The 7,871-nt window shown below is 33.5% G+C and overlaps 1 pseudogene; it reads right to left on the reverse strand.

The window, feature by feature from the left end:
* Positions 1–7,280: 7,280 nt before the first annotated feature.
* On the reverse strand, positions 7,281–7,656 carry LOC136306514 (transmembrane protein 126A pseudogene; annotated as a pseudogene).
* Positions 7,657–7,871: the final 215 nt, after the last annotated feature.

A 7,871-nucleotide genomic window follows, 5' to 3' on the forward strand; every position in this document is an offset into this window, starting at 1 on the left:
ATAATTTGAAGTCAGGTATTGTAATGCACCCACCTTCATTTTTTTCCCCTATAATTACTTTGGCTATTCAGAGTATTTTATGGTTCCATATAAACCTGATGATTTTTTTTGTCCCGTTTCTTTAAAAAACAACATTGGAATTTTTATTGGAATTGCATTAAATTTGTATATTGTTTTGGGTAATATGGTCATTTTAACTATATTTATTCTTTCTATCCAAGAACTAGGAATATTTTTCCATTTCATTGTATCTTTCTAGATTTCGCTTAACAATGCTTTGTAGTTTTTATTATTTAGGTCCTTTACATCCCTTGTTATGTTTATTCCTAGGTATTTTTGTTATTGTTGTTGCAACCATAAAGGGATTATTTTTTTGAGTTCATTCTCTGAAGTTTTATTGTTGGCATATAAGAAAGCGATTGACTTCTGTATGTTAATTTTGTGTCCTGCAACCTTACTGTATTGGTTTATCGTTTCTAATAGTCTTTCTGTAGAGTTTTTGGGTTTTTCTTTATGCAGGATCATATCATCTGCAAAAAGTGAAACCTTTTCTTCTTTTCCAATATGGATGTCTTTTATTTCTGTCTCTTGTCTGATTGTTCTGGCTAGAACTTCCATCATTATGCTGAATAGGAGTGAAGAGAGTGGAAAACCTTGTGTTGTTCCTGATTTTAGAGGAATAGTCCTCAGTTTTTTGCCATTTAGTATGATGTTAGCTGATGGTTTGTCATAAATGGCCTTTATTATCTTGAGATATTTCCTTACATACCCATTTTGCTGAGTGTTTTAAACATAAAATGTTGTATTTTATTGAATGCCTTTTCTGCATCTATTGATAGGGTTATATGGTATTTGTTCTTTGTTTTGTTGATATGATGTATTATGTTAATTGTTTAATGTATGTTAACCACCCTTGTGATTCTGGGATGAATCTCACTCGATCATGATGAATTATTTTTTAATGTGTTGTTGTATTCTGTTTGCTAGTATTTTGTTTAGGATTTTTGCATCTGTATTCATTAGAGATCTTGGTCTGTAGTTTTCTTTCTTTGTGTTGTTCTTACAAGGTTTTGGTATGAGGGTTATGTTGGCATCATAAAATGTGTTTGGAAGTAACACTTCTTCAATTTTTTGGAAGACTTTGAGTAGGCTAGGAATCAAGTCTTTGAATGTTTGAGAAAATCACTAGTATAGCCATCTGGCCCTGAACTTTTATTTTTTGGAAGGTTTTTGATAGTTGTTTCTATTTCCTCCTTGCTTATCATCTGTTTAGGCTTTCTACTTCTTCATGATTCAGTCTAGGAAGATTATATTGTTCTAGGAATTTATTCATTTCTTCCAGATTGTTAAATTTGGTGGCATATAGTTTTTCATAGTATTCTACAATAATCGTTTGTATATCTATGATATCTGTGGTAATTTCTCCTCTTTTATTTTGGATTTTGTTTATATGAGTCCTTTCTCTTCTTTCCTTAGTAAGCCTTGCCAAAAGTTTGCCAATTTTGTTGACCTTTTCAAAGAACCATCTCTTTGTATTGATTTTTCTATAGTTATTCTGTTCTATATTTCACTTATTCCTGCCTAATTTTTATTATTTCCTTTCTTCTGCTGGTTTTGGGTTGCCTTTGTTCTTCTTTTTCTAGTTTCTTAAGATGTGATATTATTGCCTGACTAGGCAGTGACGCAGTGGATAGAGTGTTGGACTGGGATGCAGAGGACCCAAGTTTGAGACTCCGAGGTCACCAGCTTGAGCATGGGCTCATCTGGTTTGAGCAAGGCTCACTCATGTAAGCCCAAGGTCTCTGGCTTGAGCAAAGGGTCACTCGGTCTGCTATGGCCTCCCAGTCAAGGCACATATGAGAAAGCAATCAACAAAAAACTAAGGTGCCGCAACAAAGAATTGATGCTTCTCATCTCTCTCTCTTTCTGTCTGTCCCTCTCTCTGACTCTCTCTGTCACAAAATAAATAAATAAATAAATAAAATTAAAATGCTTTAAAAAAAGCTTTAAAAAAAAAGATGTGATGTTAAGTTGTTTAATTGGGCTCTCTCTTGTTTGTTCATATAAGCCTATAATGATATGAACTTCCCATTACCTCTTTTGCTGCATTTCAGAGATCTGATATGTCATGTTGTCATTTTTCTTTGTCTGTATATATCTTTTGGTATCTGCTTTCATTTCTTCTTTTATCCAGTCATTTTTTAGAAGTATGTTGTTTAACTTTCACATTTTTGTGAGTTTGTTTACTTCTTTTTTGAAGTTGAATTCTATTTTTAAAGCGTTATGGTCAGAGAATACGCTAGGTATTATTTCAATCTTTCTGAATTTGTTGACATTATTTTTGTGTCAATTCTTGAGAATGTATACTGGAGAAAAATGTATATTCTGATGTTTTGGGATGAAATGTCCTGTAGATGTCTATCATATTCAATTATTTTAGTGTTTTGTTTAAGGCAAATATTTCCTTATTTATTTTCTGTTTGGATGAATAATCTAGAGCCATCACTGGTGTATTGAGGTCTCCAAGTATGATTGTGTTTTTGTCAGTTTTCATTTTTAGATCAGTTTTAGATGTCATATACTTTGGTGCTCCTTGGTTTGGAGCATATATATTAACAAGTGTTATATCTTCTTTATTCAATGTCCTTTTTATCATTATGAAATGATTATCTTTGTTTCTGATTACCTTTGTTGTCTTGTAGTCAGTATTGTTAGATATGAGTATGGCTACATCTGCTTTTCCTTGGATATTATTTGCTTGAGAACTGTTTTCCAGCCTTTTACTTTGAGTCTATTTTTATTCTTGTAGCTTAGATGTGTTTCTTGAAGGCAGCATACAGTTGAATTTTCTTTTTTGATTCATTATGCTACATTTTTTATTGATGAGTTCAATTCATTTATGTTTAATGTAATTATTGACACTTGAGGGTTTCCTATTGCTATTTTATATAATGCTTTCTAAAAGCTGTATTTCTTGTTTGGGTCTTCTCTTTTTTCTGTCATTTGTTTTTATTTGGTTGTATTTCATACTTCTTTCCTCTGTTTCTTCTTTTTAAGCCATGTGTTTCAGTAGTGGTATTTTCAGAGGTGGTTACCATTAGGTAATTAAAAGAATATATATCATATTCATTATAGTCAATTATCTCATGAGTGCTTCTGCACTCCATCCTCCTTTGTAACTGCTAATTTTTGATTTCTGCCCTTTTTTGTTTTTGTTATCACAGATTATTCTTGTTTTTGTTCTGTTCTTGTTGGTGCTTTTACTTGTGATTTTGTTTTGTTTTGTTCTTTGTATCTGGTTGGATAATCCCCTTCAGGATTTCCTGAAGTGGGGGTTTTCTGCTGATAAAATCTCTATCTTCTCTATATCTGTGAATGTTTTTATTTCACCTTCATATTTGAAGGAAAGCTTTGATGGATATGGTATTCTTGGCTGGAAGTTCCTCTCTTTCAGTACTTTAAATATTGAGGTCCACTCTTTTCTGACTTGTAGAGTTTCTGCTGAGAAATCTGATGATAACCTAATGGGTCTTCCTTTAAATGTTGTAGTCTTCTTTTCCCTGGCTACCTTAAGAATTTTTTCTTTGTCATTGACTTGTGATAATTTTATTACAATGTGCCTTGTAGTAGGTCTGTTTGGGTTAAGGTAACTCGGTGTTATGTTTGCTTTTTGGATTTGAGGCTCTAATTCTTTCCGCAGGCTTGGGAAATTCTCATTGATTATTTGTTGAATATGTTCTCCATTCCTTTTTCTCTCTCTTCTCCTTCTGATATACCCATCATTCTTATGTTGCTCTTTCTGATGGAATCAGACAATTCTTGTAGGGCTTTTCTTTTCTTTTTTAAATTCATGAGTCTCTTTCTTCTTCTCTCTGTAGTTTCTCTAGTTGCCTGTCTTCTTTGTCACTCATTCTCTCTTGTATTTGGCCTGTTCTATTAGCTAAGCTTGTCACCTCATTTTTCTGTTCATGTATTGAGTTTTTCATCTCTGTTAGGTTCCTTTTTATAGTTTCAATTTTCTTGATGAGATTTTTTTTGTCCTTAAATTGTTTTTTGAGCTCACTAAATTTCCTTTTAGAGCTTTCTTATATTCCACTGAGTATTTTTAGGACTTCAATTTTGAATTCCTGTCATTTAACTCCAAGGTTTCCACATAATTAAAATATTTTTCTAGAGATTTTTCATCATTTATCTGAGCTACGTTTCTGTCTTTTGTATCCATAGTATTTGATTTATTTTTTCATTAATGGAATTTGAGAGTGGTACTGTTAATAATATTAATAATAGATAATTAAGAAAGTAAAATAAAAGTTGAAAAATACAGTGAAAAGAATGAAAATTCTATAATGATAAATGGAACAAAAATTACAGAGAACAAGGACCAGGAACTGAGGAGAGATGAAAAAATAGAGAAAAAATAAAGTAAAAAACAAGCAAAATGTCACAAGAAAAAAATATGAGCCCAAAATATAATAATTTGATGATAAATGACAATTGGATGAGAGCTGAAAAATGAAAAAAAAAAAGAATAAAAAAGATAAAGGAGAAGAAACAAGAAGAAAGAGTAAAGAGAAAGAAAGGACAAAAAGTAAAATACAAAACAAAGAGAAAGAAAAAGAAAAATAAAAAACAGAAATAAAGGATTCTGAAATGAAACCCTCGCAAAAAACAAGAATGAATAATATAACAACTGTGGATAATGTAGTTCAAAAGGAAAATTATAAAAAAAGAAAAAGGAAAGAAGTAAAATTGACAGAAATGACAAAAACCATTAAAAATGCAATTTTTTCTCTGGTTTTGAGAAGTGTCTTCTTCCTTTTTTTGAGAGGTGGCGCTGTACTACAAGTTTTGCCTCTGTGCAGCTCTTGGGCAGAGGTAGGTTAGGCCTCAGTCCCATTGGCAGGCCAGGCTTGTTAGGGCTTTGTAATTATCTGGCTCTAGTAATGGCAGTCTCAGTTTTCCAGGTGCCTCTCCTCATGTCCCTCCTACTGGAGCCAGAAGCCTGGAGACTTAGCTGTGGGGTCCACCTCAGGTACTGTCCTCTCAGCAAGGGAATCTATGCACAGGCAGGTCCCCCCTGCAGCACTGCTCAAAACACAGTTCTGGGGAAGGCAGTGGGAACCACAGTGCGAGCAGGCAGGGCGCGGCACAGACCAAGGACCAAGTTCCTTTTTGTTACACACATGCAAAATTCTTTGGGCCAGCGGGCTTATCTGACATGTTTCTGCATGCCGCAGTTTTAATCTCTATGGGTTTTTCCCACTTTCGCTGCTCCATAACCCGTGACAGGCCACGTGTGTGTCCAGCTCCCACAACTGCGCACAGACTGTTGCAGCCCCGTTCAGGTGCCCAACCCATGCATTCTGAGGCCAAGGGTGAGTACCCAGCAGTGTGGTCGCCCAGTGTCCATGGTCTCAGGCAGAGCCGGTGTGATCTTTCCTTTGTTTAGGCGTCCGCCCTACTTCCACTCTATCCCCACTAGCTCAGTCTCTCCTCTTCTCCTGGCTCCACACAGAAGTGCCTTAATTCGGATCAGCATGGAAAGCAAAATGCCCCATCCTCCGTCTTACATATTTAGCAACTTTTCATTCAATCATACCTTTGTCTGGTGTGTGTAAATTTCAGGTGCTCCTGAGGTTTTTTTTCTCTCTTCTTCTCTGTGTTTAGTTGTACATTTGTTGAAATTTCAAGGAGAGAGATTGGGAGAATCTCTTATGTCACTATTTCTCTGATGTCACTCACCATGTGTACCTCTTTTATTGTCCTTATTTAAGTATAAAATTCATGAAATAATGAACTATTTTTAGGTATTTTTTATGATTAAAATGGTCATTAAGGCAGAGAACCAGTTGTTATTATGAATCCCATCAATGAATTACTTATATGTTAAAAGTGCTTTAAAAAACACTCCTATAAGAGTTATTTTTAGAATTCACCCAATATTATTTATTTTTAAATTATTTGATTCATTATTGGTTCATTTTTGCTCTCATTTACTTGTATATTCCTTTATTTAACAAATATATATTTAGCCCTCTCTGTGAAAGGTAGCATTCCCCATGTTTGAGATTCATCAGGAAAAAAAAAAGAAGAAAAGAAAGAAAAAGAAAGAAAGAAAAATAAAGAAAGGAAGGAAGGAAGGAAGGAAAAAAAAGAAAACAACCACCACAAAAACTCCAATCTTGTGGAACTTACCATTTAGTGGGAATAAGCAAGCAATAACTTTGTAAATAAGAACTATATGTATAGGATGTTGAATGCGGTTAAAACTCTGAAAAAATAGAGCAAATAAGGAATGAGCAAGTAGACTATTCTACTGGTTATTGGCTCTTGCATAGCACAATATTGTTCACATGATGTATGCTTTGCTTCCTATTCCTCATAGTGAATAATATTGTCAAAAGATTGATCTCATACACACATGTGCAATTTACTTTTTTCTTTACATATTTATTTTTATTATTCCCACTTTCATCATAGTGAATTTTTTAAAACTACTATATCAACACTTACCCAGCCTTTGCAGTTTTCTGACATAATGGGAACAATGATATTCTCAAAAACAAGATCATATCCAGAAAATATACCATTGCACTCTTTTGTTATTTTATGTTTCTTTCATAACACTTATAGCAAACAATATTCTCTTTTTAAACTAAGTTTTATTTCTCTTACAATAAGTTTTTAGTTTGAGAAAGACAGGCTTATATATTTTTTAATCACTTGCTTTTTTGTTTTTTATTACTATTCCCAAACATATCACTGGCAGTTAAAGCAATTTTTGAAATAAATTTAATGAATGTATTTGTAAATATTTATGATAGTGTACCCAACATGAGAACTTGCTCCATGGGAAGAATGTCCATGAACCTAAACGCACATGATTTAGATGGAAAATCTAAATATTCATCTTTGCCTTATAAAATTGTGTATATGGTGTTGAGGCAGAACCTTCTATCTTCACTGACTTTATTGCTGTTTATTTGACTGTATCAAGAGGCAGGAGGAAAGATATGGCAGACATGTTTCAAGACTTAGAATTGATTAAATTGATTAAACTATATTAGATTATATTGTTATATTGTAGAGATGAAAGTTTTTAAAAAAATTTAGAGGAAAACGAAGATTGTGATAGAAAAATAAAAATATAAAAGACAAGCCTTTGTTTGGGGTAATAGGAGAATCATTGTCCTCTGAGCTTTGTGATAATGAAATCTAGAATCAAATGCCCCATTGCTTTTTAACTTTTTTTAGAGTTTTATTTTTGTGTATACATTTGCTTAACAATCATGAATTGCTTGAACAGGTTCAGGTACTTGAACAGCCTTTTTAAGTAGTTTAAATTGTCTAAAACCAAAGTATGCTACAAATCCAGTCTGGAGTAAAATGGGAAATAAATTTCTAAACAGGCTTAAAAATCCTGATTCAGTAGATTGCGACGTTTCCTTTCTCTGGTAGCAGGGCAGAGGCATACCTGGCTGCTGGCCACTATTTACCAGTATAGCCAAGAAAACAGGGTACAGACCACCAAAAACAAGTCCACCCAATCCACCCTGTGTTATGGTATAAGTTGTACAATTTAAATCACCTGCATTCAATGGTAAACCTACAAACCTTGTAAGATATATTCATTGTCAAAAATGGGATCCCTGCCATTGGTTAACCAGCAGCTGTAGGGGCCTATGTCACATTTAAGACACACCAAAAAAAGGCTCTTTGCTATTAGGCCACAGAGAGCAGTATTAAGTCGAATATATGTTGATCTATGTTCAAGTCAATTTTTCTCTGTTTTTGGAAATTGGCTGATTTTTCTGGTTATAATATCGAAAATTTGTTATTTCTTGACGATATCATCTAATTCATGATTTTCT

The sequence above is a fragment of the Saccopteryx bilineata genome, chromosome 5 (genome assembly GCF_036850765.1).
Source record: "Saccopteryx bilineata isolate mSacBil1 chromosome 5, mSacBil1_pri_phased_curated, whole genome shotgun sequence".
Lineage (NCBI taxonomy): Eukaryota > Metazoa > Chordata > Mammalia > Chiroptera > Emballonuridae > Saccopteryx > Saccopteryx bilineata.